The following is a 12,638-nucleotide window of genomic DNA, read 5'->3' as shown; positions in this document are numbered from 1 at the left end:
CTCAGGCGTGGTTCAAGCAAACCGATTCATGCCCATATTTGGGAATGGAATTCATCCCTGAACGCATTCCGAACATGCCCGCATACCAGCGAGTGCGCGGATACCGGGAGCAGAGGGTTTTCACTGTTGTTGTATTTGGAGCTGTAGTAGCCGTCGTTGTTGTATTTGGAGCAGTACTAGCCATATTTGTTGGATTTGGAGCTGTGTAGTAGCTGTAGTTGTTGTATTTTATGTAGAAATCCTAACTATTAAAGTAACTCACAGCGCATGTACATTTATTCACCCATTAGACTAGGGAAAGGGAGCTATGTATCCACATTCACTTATCAAAATAACTGAGCTATAGGACCTGAATGTTGTGTGCTCATGGCTTCCAGATTCGCAACAATATGTACACCTTGTAGCAATTGCCGACTGTACATCCTGATCGGGACACGAACTGTCCCGCTGTCGACTGTGGGGTGCTTGGCAAACGGCTTAAGTACTCAAGCAAGCACTCTAATTAAATGGTTGATAAGGACCTGGTTTGGCAAGTGATAGCTATGCCCAAATGTTGAAACTATATCTGAATTAGACAAATGAACACTATTTTTAGGAGTCGGAACTGCAGCTAAGTTCAATTCTCAAGCTTAAATTTTGTATTTCGGCTTAATGAAGAGATTCTCGAGGTTATGGCACGTGCGGAAATGAAGCAAAGCCACAAACGCTGGCATCTCCAGGCGTTTATAGGCATTGCAATGTACCCAGCGATTTGTTATGATGAACAGGAATTCGATAAAATGAGTTAGGAAAGCGAGAAGAAACAAAAAACTTTATCGTTAAGATCTTGTTGCGGCCTGTTCCAAGTCAAGGCATAGTTGAGCAGGCCAAAAATCATGGCAGCTTCAAACCCCAGGCAGGTAACCCAGGATACGTCTTGAGACCCCATAGATAGTGAAGTAGCCAAGGATGCCTGATAAAGGACACAATTAAATAAGGCGATTAATTATCTTCACTCTCTTACTCTCTCACACACACACACACACACACACACACACACACACACACACACACACACACACACACACACACACACACACACACACACACACACACACACACACACACACACACACACACACACCTATTAGGATAGATATTGTGCTATATACCATTTTATCCCTATCACTCAATGGTGAAGAATCTCTTTTAAAAATTCTCAGATCCAGATCCAGATTTGGTCTTCACCTAAATCAAATCATTTCATCCTTGCCACATACCCCAGCTCTCCACCAAATTTCGTCTGAATCCGTCCACAATGTTTCTCTTTTTGTATCCACTGTCGAGGCTCATGCCTGGTGTTGGCTTTAATGGTTAGTATGGTGGGCTTGGGCCCCACCACCCTCACCTGGGGTCACACAAATTCTTAGTTCGACCCTGCCTTGAAGACCCCTTCGACCCTTAAAACCTTTCGAGACCCTTAAAGACCCCTAAGACACCCAGGACCCCTTTTATCACCTAATGCAGCCCGCCGACTACGACTGCCCTCTATCGGGAGACTGAGCGCCTGTCCCACTTGGGACTATTCATTCAATTTCCTTTACTAATTCTACCTTTCACCTTTACCTTTTTCCAATAGCTCTTTGCTGGTCGATTCGACGATAATTAATTAATAGCCTGAGCATGCGAAGCGAAAAGTGCGGTTAAGCAATCGGTGTACGTGTACGTGTAGTACGTGTAGGTGTACGTGTACGTGTCCGTGTAGTATGTGTACGTGTAGTACGTGTACGTGTAGTACGTGTACGTGTAGTACGTGTACGTGTAGTACGTGTAGTACGTGTACGTGTAGTACGTGTCTGTATTTTGCTTCGAGCGTACATTGAAAACCGTTCACCCGAGGAACCTGAAACTTTACCACATGTTACGTGACCATTTGATGCCGTGTATATTAAAGCGTACATGGAAAATTTTCAAAGTATCATTTCCACACATGATTTACCTCAGAAGCGCAGATCGATGCAACTTGACAGATTCGACGCCAGAAGAATTGTCTCGCAGTCGCACACAAGCCGTTCTCAAGACCGCGTGGGGTAACTATTCCCTGAGTACCATGAAGTTTTGGAAGCAAACCAGAGGACATGTAGTTTGAGGCGGTGTATAATGTTGTCAACCCGACCGAGCCTATAATCTCAAGTAAATTCAGCAAAGTTCATGCCTCGTCTGGAATATAAATTAAGTTTAATAATCGAGAAAGGTACTTGACGGGATAATAAATAAGTGAACGAGATGAAAAAAAAAATCTGATATTTAAATTACGAAGACGAGTAAACGTCGTAAAGATCGAGGAAAAGGAAAACTGCTGAAGAGGGAAAACTGTGGTGTTCACCGTTCAGTTACCGAGCTTCTTGTGGAACGCTCGTTCAGCGGTTTAAGCACTCCATTGGAACCCGTTCATAAGGAACGGCTGGCTTGGAAAGCGCTGGCTAGCTGCTTGGTAACTGAACAAACCCCGATTTCGGTCACGAAACGCCGTTTTTGACGTTGGACAGTTGGATGGATATCCTGTTGCCTTATCAATGCATCAATGAACGTTTCCAGGGGGTTAATAATATTTTTTTTTGTGCGCGACAGGCAAATGATATGTTGTTCGTTCATCGAACTTTAAAACTGCAATGGAGAATAGTTTCTCAACAAGCGAGAAAGTGAATCATGTGTGCGAGATTTTTATCCGCCGTTCCAAAAAAAAACTTTACCTTTAAATCGTCACTGAGAGAAACCGCGCTTCATTTCACCCTTGTTACGTCACTTCCTCCCGCTGGCTGTTGGTGGCGCTCTTCGCGCGCGCGACGCCGCCGGGCACGTTGGTCGACGCTGCTGTGTGCTTGGAGCCGCCGCTCGCTGAAGGTGCTTGTTTTTAATTTGCTGCGCGGGACGGTCGGGAAACGTGTCAAATCGACCCGGTCATTTCACATGGTGCTCACCCGCCCTGAGGTATTGAAGTAATTAAACGGTGTTAACAGGATTTTCCCTCTAACGGTCGAGCAAGGCAACACACAACACTGACAAAAACACTCGTTTTCTCGTAGCCTGGTGTTGGCTCAGTGGTTAAGGTGGCGGCTTGTGATATTAGGGTCCTGAGTTCAACCCCGGTCGGCCGCTGAATTAATACACCAGGGGGTTGACTCAGCCTGTCAACCTTCCGAGGTCGGCGAAATGAGTACCACCAGTTCCAGTGTGTGTGTGCTGGTAGAGGGGCACTGCATCAGCGACACAGTCGCGCTTCAAGTAATGACAAGCCGGTAGGCGACATGGGTGGTCGCTTGCTATAATTAATTGCATACGTCACAGTTTTTGACGGATCTGGCTGAAATTTTTTTGACAAAGAGTTTGATTATAGTGCGAATAAAAAAGCACAGAAGCCGATTTTTGATTTTCGAAAAAAATATACATAAAAATATTTTTCGGATTTTTTTCAAAAATTTCAAAGTCCCGTTGCTAGGCAACGGTGGCGTCCATAGCAACGGTGCTCAAAAGCGTACAACTAGATCCTGGTATGAACCTACCAGTCAAGTTTCATCAAAATCGCTTGAGTCCTCTGGCCTCCAGAGCTGTCCATTACATACAAACATACAGACAGACGGACAAGCTGAGACTAAGGGTAGTCTCGCGACCACCCAATAGTTACCCTGGCAGCTAAGCTGCCATACGACCACCACTCGTTTCCTTGGATTTAGTTAAGTATTGAGCCTCGGTTCAAGGGGTGTTTGTTCACACGTCCATCTCTCGAATACGAGGTGTGTTCCCACTGGTCGTCAGCCCAATACTTTTCGAGAGCTTACTTCAACCGTGTAACTGATCACTTCTTCTGGGACTGGTAGGCTGTTCCTGGTAAATGGGGTATGTATTTATTTACTCCGCACCGAAGGACGACCGAGGTTATGTTGTCATGTCTGTCTATCTGTCTGTCTGTCTCTGTGAGCAGGATATCTCAAAGAGTTGTGCACGGATTCGGACGAGACTCGGTGAACAGGTGGGGAGTATCACGAGGAAGAATTGATTCGACTTTGGTTCAGGTCCGGATTCAGATCCAAAACGTAAACTGTTCAGCCTGGCAAAGGTGTGCACTCTACCAAGTGCCATTCTAGTTACCTGTGCACTGAGGTGTTTGGGGGTGGTGAGCGAGTCGGGCAAAACCTTACTGAAAATTGAGCAAACGGATTTTTTTACCGAAACTCCAAAATTTATATTTAACAGTTATTGGGCCAACATAGAGGTTCCTTTGGTTCCAACCCCAAAACTGGCCTCAAGTGGCTACCCAATGCGAGTCGGTGAGCACGTACTTTAACCTTACTCCAGCCCGAGCTCCCATAAACTGAGTAGGTCACTCCTGCCTGTAGGGCAGGGGCGCCTGCGAGTTCAAATAACGATGAGAATGGATGATGTCAGTAAATACAAAAGGTCGGGGCATCTCGGAGGATTGGGAAGAAAAGGGAAATTGGAAGATTCCTATGTTTGGAGCATGCAGGAATGATAATGATGCTGATTATGATGATGATGGTTAGCCTGGGTCAGTTCTGCTCGAACAGACCCACGGCACGGAGATGGCCGATCGATTTCCCAGGAGCTACCCAGAGACCCCTCGCATCGAAGATGTTACCGTACAGGGTTGGGGCCAGGGTGAAATATTCTCTCATGCTTGCATACGTAATGTATCGATTGTGCCGATTCATAGTTTTATTCCGTTTAGTTCCCTCACAACTTTAAGAATGCAAATATGGACCTGAGGACTATTTTTGTACTTACGTGCTTTCAAACACACAAAAAAACCCAATGAAATTCTTTTGGACCAAGTTTAACTTTGTTCACAAATAATTTGCAACCTTTTTGAAGCCGCTCTGAGTACATCTCACTAAGTTGCACTAATAATTCACTAAATTGATCAAACGTCCTGCGAGGATAGTTAATTGCTATAATAACGGTCCACATAGCCAAAAAAGACCTTATTTTAGGACGGACTGGCCACCTCGTCCTATACTTTGCAGGCCTCAATTTTATTGTCCCCAGGCTTTTATATTTTTTAATTTAAGGGAGAGGGGGAGATACAGTCAAAGCTCGTTACTATGCCACCTCGCTTCTATGCCACTCTCGCTATTATACCACTTTTGCTCGGTCCCGACAAAATTCAATACAAAATAAATTTACTATGCCACCCCCTACTCTCGCTACCATGCCACTACTGTGTGACTGTTAAAAGGCACGAGTCGTGAAAAAGTCTGTATTGCGCAGTGCTCGATTATCACACTCGCGTCCAAAGGCGAAGCGACGAACTACAGTCCAGCTGCGCACAACATAACTCAATACGTACGCGCATAGTCAGACTGTGTCAAAACACGCGATTCTTCTCCCCGATGCCAGCCACAACAAGCCAATCACAACACGCACAACGAGACACAAAAAAGCGCGAGCACACACACAGACACGCAGGCACACGTACAACAGTGACATCATTTTTTTTCAAATTCAGCCCATAATGTCAGCTCAGAAACGCAAGCGAACCGACTTTACGCTGAAGGAGAAGAAGGAGATCATCGATGCCGCGAAGAAGGAGCCGAATCAGTCCAAGTTGGCCAGGGAGATTAGCAAGAAATGGGGCGTCGAAGTTATGAGAACCATCGTGAAGGGCATTCTCAGCAAGAAGGATGCAATCGAGGCTGCAATCAAAGCTGGATTTCCATCGAAGCGCATGAAGTTGACGCAGGCTCACGACCCAAAGCTTGATGAGGGAGTGCTCATGTGGCTGAAGCAATCAAGAGGACAGAATGTGCCTGTCAGCGGCGATCTGATCAAGGAGAAGGCGATGAAACTGGCCGAGCTGATGCACATCCCAGACTTCATGGCGAGCGACGGTTGGTTGGGCAATTTCAAGAAGCGCCACGGCATCACGTTCAAGACAGTGCAGGGCGAAGCTGGAGCGGTGGATTCGCAATCCCTTCTTGAGTGGCAACAACAGGTTCTCCGGCCCTTACTCGGGCAGTTCTCCGCAGACGACGTCTTCAACCTGGACGAGACTGGACTCTTCTGGCAGCTGCTTCTGAACAAGATCATGGCTTTCAGGGGAGAGCGGTGTACTGGAGGAAAGACAAGCAAGCAAAGGATCACTCTTCTGGTTGGGGCAAACATGAGCGGCAGCGAGAAGTTCCCTCTTCTGGTGATTGGCAATTCCAAGAAACCCCGTGCCTTCAAGAACAAAGAGATCCCGGTCAAGTACAAGGCGAACTCGAAGGCGTGGATGACGGCGGAGCTTTTCAAGGAGATGTTGCGTGCGTGGGACGGACGACTCGGCCAGCAGGGACGCAGAGTGCTGGTCTGTCTCGATAACTTCTCTGGCCACCCTCCCGAGCTCGAGCTGAACAACATCCAACTGGTCTTCTTCCCACCCAACACGACAGCCAATTCGCAACCAATGGATCAGGGAATCATAGAGAACCTCAAGCGCCACGACAAGAAGCTCCTGCTATGCCGCCGGCTTGAGGCCATAGACGAGGGAAAGGAGTTCAAGTTCACGTTGCTCGACGCTCTACACATCGCCCGGCATGCTTGGGAGCAGGTCGGCAAGTCGACGATCAGGAACTGTTTCGCGAAGGCCAAGTTCATCGAAGAGGAGATCCAAACTGAGCCACAGGATGCGGAGCTGCCCGACATCTGGCAAGCTCTGCCTGCCGAGGAAAAGATGCACGAGAACGAGGAGATCGAGCTGTCTGACTTTCTCGAAGCCGACGAGCGCCTCGCGACTGGCGGGTATTTCATGCTGGAGGAGATTGCGGAGGAGATTCTCTGCAGTAAGGAGCCGGTGGAAAGCGAAGATGACGAGGTAACTGTCGAGGAGAAAATCGTTCCGTTCGAGGAAGCCCAGCGCGCTTGTAGCACCGTCCGGAAGTTCATGCAGCAGAGAAGCGGGAAGCCCGGTGTGATGCAAGCGTGCGATCGGCTGGACAACGAGATGCACGAGATCCGCCGAAAGAAGATGCGCCAGCCGACGATTCTTGAAAGCTTTGTGTGTCGTGAATTTCTCGCCATGCCATCTGTTAGTGTGTGAACTCTGTTAGTGTGTGTATGTTCTCTGTTCGCTTGGCTTATACAACAGTCGTGCCTTTTACTTCCTGGAATAAATTTTGTCTAAAGATTAACTACAGATGGGTAACTTGAGAAAATAAGGCTGTTTTTACAAAATCTCGTTACTATGCCACTCTCGCTACTATGCCACTTTTGCTCGGTCCCTACGGGTGGCATGGTAACGAGCTTTGACTGTATTGCAACTGTCCATCTGTCTGTCCGTCACCATATCTCCTCTTCAACAGTTGTGCAGAAATTCACCAAACTTGGTAGTTATGATCAACACATGGCAAGTAAGTGTGAGAGCAGTATCGTTTTTGGTGCCACCCCCTAAGAGCCCGGGGTGGGGTTAAAGTGTCAAATACTGAAACGTGCAATTCCGGGCACATTGTGAAATTAAATTTTGTAGATGCATTTAGCATTAAGGGACTCATCGGAGATGTAATGAGTTTTTTTTTTTTTGGATTCGGTTTCCACAGAGTGCACATGGTCTGCCAGTAACCCACTCACGGATAAACTTCCAAAATTCCGAATCGCTGCTCATCTCCATTCATCCATTCCTCTGTTTTCCCACCTGTGGAACAAACTTCCGCATTCTCTTCAATCCCATTCTCCCCCCCCCCCCAGGTCTTCAAGACATCTGTTCACCACCATCTCACATAATCCCTAATCCAAAACCATAAACCCTCTCCAAGCCCACTTCTTTCCAAGTTTCCAGTTTTTAGGTCATCTCTCCCGAGATGACCTAATAAAGCCTGACCAAATGTCCGTCCGTACGTCCGTCCGTCCGTCCACAATTTTTCTTTCCGATGTTGATGAAACTTAGTATGTGGGTAGAGGTCGATGAGTGTTGCACAACGATATAACTTTTGTCCGGGTTCAAGGTCAGGGTCAAGGTCACTAGGTCACGTAAGTTATAAAAAATCGCCATTTTCAAAACCTATCTAGTCTGCCATTCTACAAGATATTCGGCAACTGTTTTTTGATTATGATAGTAAAAAATATTATCTTGTATCTAACCGGACAGATTTTTGAATTTCCGTCCCGTTTGGCTGCCACGTAACCTGGAAGATGGTCAAAAACGCCTCCTGGTACGAAGAAAACTTTTTTACTTACGATCTTGATGAAATTTGGTGTGTGGGTAGAGGTCGATGAGTGAAACCCAACGACATATTTTTTCCCGGATTCGAGGTCAGGGCCAAGGTCACGAGGTCACGAAAGTTGTGAAAGTCTGTCATTTTCGGAGATATCTGGCAAAGTTTCATCGATTATGATAGTAAAAAAACATTATAGAGATGACCGTCACTCTCACACGGGGGTAATTTTTAGGTTATCTCTATCATCTCGGTAGAGATGACCTAATAACCCCAGTCTCGAAGTCTGTCCGTCCGTCCGTCCGTCCGTCCGTCCACAATCAAACCGAGTGGAGACAAATAGCCAATAGTGGAATGGATAGAGGTCGATGAGACATGCACAACGATATAACTTTCAAGGTCGTCCAAGGTCGAGGTCAACGTCACGAGGCTGTCAAAGTTGCGAAATTGTCGATTTCAAATCGTATCTCCTCCCTCATTTATCAAGAGAGATCAAATGTTATTCGTGATTCAGATACTATGGACTATTATCTAGAACAACACGAGCCATTTTTTTGAAATTTGCTCTCGTTCCGATCTCTCGTTCTCGTGATTCCCCGTATGGGCCGTTCATAAAGTACATACATACAAAAAAAAGTTAAAACATTAAGAACCGGAACTCTCCGAGACAAATATTACATTTGAAGCTTTTGTCAGATTTAACTAAAACAATGGAACACAAGTTTATATGCACACTTACTTTCATTTATGACATTAACATTGTCTTGAATGTCAATTTGTACTTTTATTTTCATAAATGACGTACTGTGATATTAAAAGAAAAAGGTAAATTACACCGCTAGGGACTGCATCGTCATGGCTTACAAACATCGGTTCATAAGCAACTGCGGGCTTTGCAAGCGATTAGCGATGTATGAGGGGGTGGGAGGGTGGTCACGAGCCTGCATACAGAGGGGGGTGGGTGGTTTTGAAACCCGGAAGTAGAGAGTACGTGCTTTATGAACTGCCCCTATTCCAGTCTGGCACAGAGTTACTTTCGACCTCTGGCAGAGATGACCAGCACTCCTCCTCGGGGGTATTTTTCCTTCCTGAATTTGTGGCTGCATCCATCTTCTTCACCTCCCGTGTCCTCCCCTACCTCTTATTCTTCCCCACGTCCCTTTTCTCCATCTCTCTCTCTCCCTCCTTCTCTCCCTCCCTGTTCTCTCCCTCCCTGTTCTCTCCCTCCCTCTTCTCTCCCTCCCTGTTCTCTCCCTCCCTGTTCTCTCCCTCCCTGTTCTCTCCCTCCCTGTTCTCTCCCTCCCTCTTCTCTCCCTCCCTGTTCTCTCCCTCCCTGTTCTCTCCCTCCCTGTTCTCTCCCTCCCTGTTCTCTCCCTCCCTGTTCTCTCCCTCCCTGTTCTCTCCCTCCCTGTTCTCTCCCTCCCTGTTCTTTCTCTTCTCTTCTCTTCTCTTCTCTTCTCTTCTCTTCTCTTCTCTTCTCTTCTCTTCTCTTCTCTTCTCTTCTCTTCTCTTCTCTTCTCTTCTCTTCTCTTCTCTTCTCTTCTCTTCTCTTCTCTTCTCTTCTCTTCTCTTCTCTTCTCTTCTCTTCTCTTCTCTTCTCTTCTCTTCTCTTCTCTTCTCTTCTCTCTCCCTCTTTCACCTCCCACCATTAATATCCCCGTCAATGAAGTGACGGGTTGTATTTGCTAATATATAAATAAACCCAAACTAGAATGCCACTTGGTGGAGCGCATACCTCAACCAGGCTGAACAGTTTATGTTTTGCATCCCACTGATCAGCCAGATCTGTATCTGGACCTGAACCAAAATCTAATCGGCTTGGTCTTGTCACCTAACCAACTTCTCCACAAAGTTTGGGAATAGCCCGTCCACAACTTTTTGAAATATTGTGCTATACGGGATATCATTTTTGACCCGATGTCTCAATGGTGAAGAATTACTTTAATATTTCTAGGATCCGAATCCAGAACTGGATCTTCACCAAAATCAAATCAATTTGTCCGTGTCACACACCCTACCTGTTCACCAAGTTTTGTCTGAATCCTTCCATAACTTTTTGAGATATCCTGCTCACAGCCAGAAAGACCATCAAACATGGGTGAAACCATAACCTTCGCCTACCTTTGGTGGCGGAGGTAACTGCAAGGCATCTCATAATGCAATGCCCGTCTCCTTCACATCTGCTTTGTACTCAAAACTAATGTTGACAAAACAACATCTTAAAGTGAAGTTAATTTTATTCGTTTGTGTCTGCCATATTCTCTTTGTAACCGATTGTTCAAAATTTGATGAGAAAACGTCAAATAGTAAATAAGCGATTCAAAAGAAAACCAAAAAAAGCCACGTCCGTCTCTCGCTAACATGTGGCGGATGGCTAATCAGGGCTATTTGTCTTTGCTATGCTTTAGCACTTTGACATTTTGACCCAATTATTAATTGGTCTTCTCCATATTCTCTTAATAAAGGTTTTTTTGGAACATTTGATGACAAAAGCTCAAATGGTAAAAAAAAGTTATTGTCTGGCCAGACAGACACACACAAGCGATTGCAAAACCTCGTCTCCCACTCTACGGGTCCTCTTTATACAGATAGATAAGGGGAACCCAGATACCAAATGCATCAAATAAAACAGGGATGACATCAGTTGCCAGGAGCCAATCACAGTGCACCTAGCTTTGCGTAGTCAATCAGCAGCATCTCTCGACTTGTCCACGTGAAGAATAGGCCTGGACAGGCACAGGCTGTTCCACGTTTCATTTGTCTGGGCTGTTGTTTTTTTGTCCAAATCAATTATTTTTTTTGACTTTGCACTGCCTGTGTCCTTGTTGCTGAATATGGCAACTTTTTTTTTCTTTTTTTTTTAACATTGTGCGATCATTGGTTTGGGAGGAGATGCAAAACGGGCACAAACAGACATTGGATCTTCTTATGGTATGTAGATTATTTTTGGGGGATTTGTCATACTGGCTTCCACCAGGTGGCGCTATACGAAACATTGTCGTGTCCTGGCTGATTAACACGGGCGCTGCACCGAGGACTTGCACCTAATTAACCTCAATAAAATATATCGGGAGGGGCTATGGGAAGTGAGCCAAAGCTATCTTACCTATTCTCCTTTCCATACTAACCCCTTCATTGCAAACAATTCGAAAATGTACACTTCTTATGTGCAGTTGTTCTTCCCTCGTCTCTTCACTTCGATGTTCTGAGGTGGGGAGAGAGTGGCTCCAAAACACAAACAGGCCTACCTTACTCACAATTTAACTTATCCATTACAAACCCCACTACTTGATCATGACCCCGAGTGGATGTCACCTGCCCCAGCTGTCAGCTGAGCCCAAATACCCAATTTCTAAACCTACCTATCCAATTTCACGGGCTAGCTGCCCTTCATAGCACAAATCAAGTCATTTGGGACCGAGTGGAACATTCCCACATTCATACAAAAACAGCAACAACCTGATCACATTCTCTGCAAGGTCACGGCTTCATCTTTTAACACACTGCAGGTGTGGCCCTCAACTCGGCAGCGGGGAGGTCCTGCACAAACAAGATAGTGGGGGCACTTCAGGCTTTAGTGCCCACAGTCCAAACACAGTCGCTGACCTCACGACTTCTTTTCCCCTCCCCCCACTCCCCCTTCACCCTCTCGGCCTCGAGCAGCCAAACAGCTCCTTAGGTGTATGTCCCGCAGCGGAGGGTCTCTACACATACAGGCACTAGCTCTTGGCCCCAGGCTCTCCTGGCCTCTCTCCGGGTCGTCAAGGGTCTCCTACCTATTGGTCGCCCAAACAGACCCTCCTCCGATGGGCCCCCGAACTTCAGACACCTCCGGCTGCCAGGAGCGTGTTACATCTGGAGGGGTCGCAGTCACCGCTCCTCCAGAGCTTCTTCCTTACCTGCGGACACACACATCTTCCCCACCCACAAAACCCCAAATTTCACACCCTCCTTTGCTGCCATTCCAATCTCCAACCCTTGCAATACAGGCGGGCACACACACATCTTGTTTGGCTGCTGGGGGCCGAGAAGTTGAAGGGGGAGGGAGGTGGGGCAAGAAGTCGTGAGGTCGGCAATGTGTGTGTGTCCTGGGTACCTACCCTGCCATGGCCTGTGTACACACTAATCAACACATACCAAAACAAAACACCATCCTTTATTTACAACACATCACATTTTAACCCTTTCCACCAGATCCACATGCTTGGCTCTTATGGCCACACTTACCCATCACCCATACAAATTCCCCAAATCACCTGTTACCCCCCAATAGAAAAGCATGGCAAGTCGTGACAATGGGGAAAGGTAAATTTAACCACAAATCCAATCACTACTGGGATGCCCATTCAATACCAGCAGTGCCTGCTGCAGCCATTCTTCCCATGTAACCCATTCCAAATTGCACCCAGGGCTCTCTTCCCAAACTGGCCCTCAATGGTGTCGCCACAATAC

The 12,638-nt window shown here is 46.5% G+C and overlaps 1 protein-coding gene across 4 annotated transcripts in view; it reads left to right on the top strand.

Moving 5' to 3' along the window:
- The first annotated feature begins 2,780 nt into the window (after positions 1 to 2,780).
- Positions 2,781 to 12,638, top strand: part of LOC147020008 (estrogen receptor beta-like) — a 295,296-nt gene continuing 285,438 nt past the window's right edge. For 2 of the 4 annotated variants that reach the window (XM_085894930.1, XM_085894929.1), the window contains exon 1: positions 2,781 to 2,883. The gene's annotated coding sequence lies outside the window, so the exon portion shown is untranslated. The remainder of the gene's footprint in view (positions 2,884 to 12,638) is intronic. The other 2 variants (XM_085894931.1, XM_085894933.1) reach the window with 2 other exon arrangements.

This window comes from Eptatretus burgeri, chromosome 9 (assembly GCF_056783735.1).
Source record: "Eptatretus burgeri isolate ZD-2024b chromosome 9, Ebu_testis_v1, whole genome shotgun sequence".
Taxonomy (NCBI): domain Eukaryota; kingdom Metazoa; phylum Chordata; class Myxini; order Myxiniformes; family Myxinidae; genus Eptatretus; species Eptatretus burgeri.
Note: the sequence above shows the minus strand (reverse complement) of the source record. Positions and strands in the feature narration are given on the sequence as shown.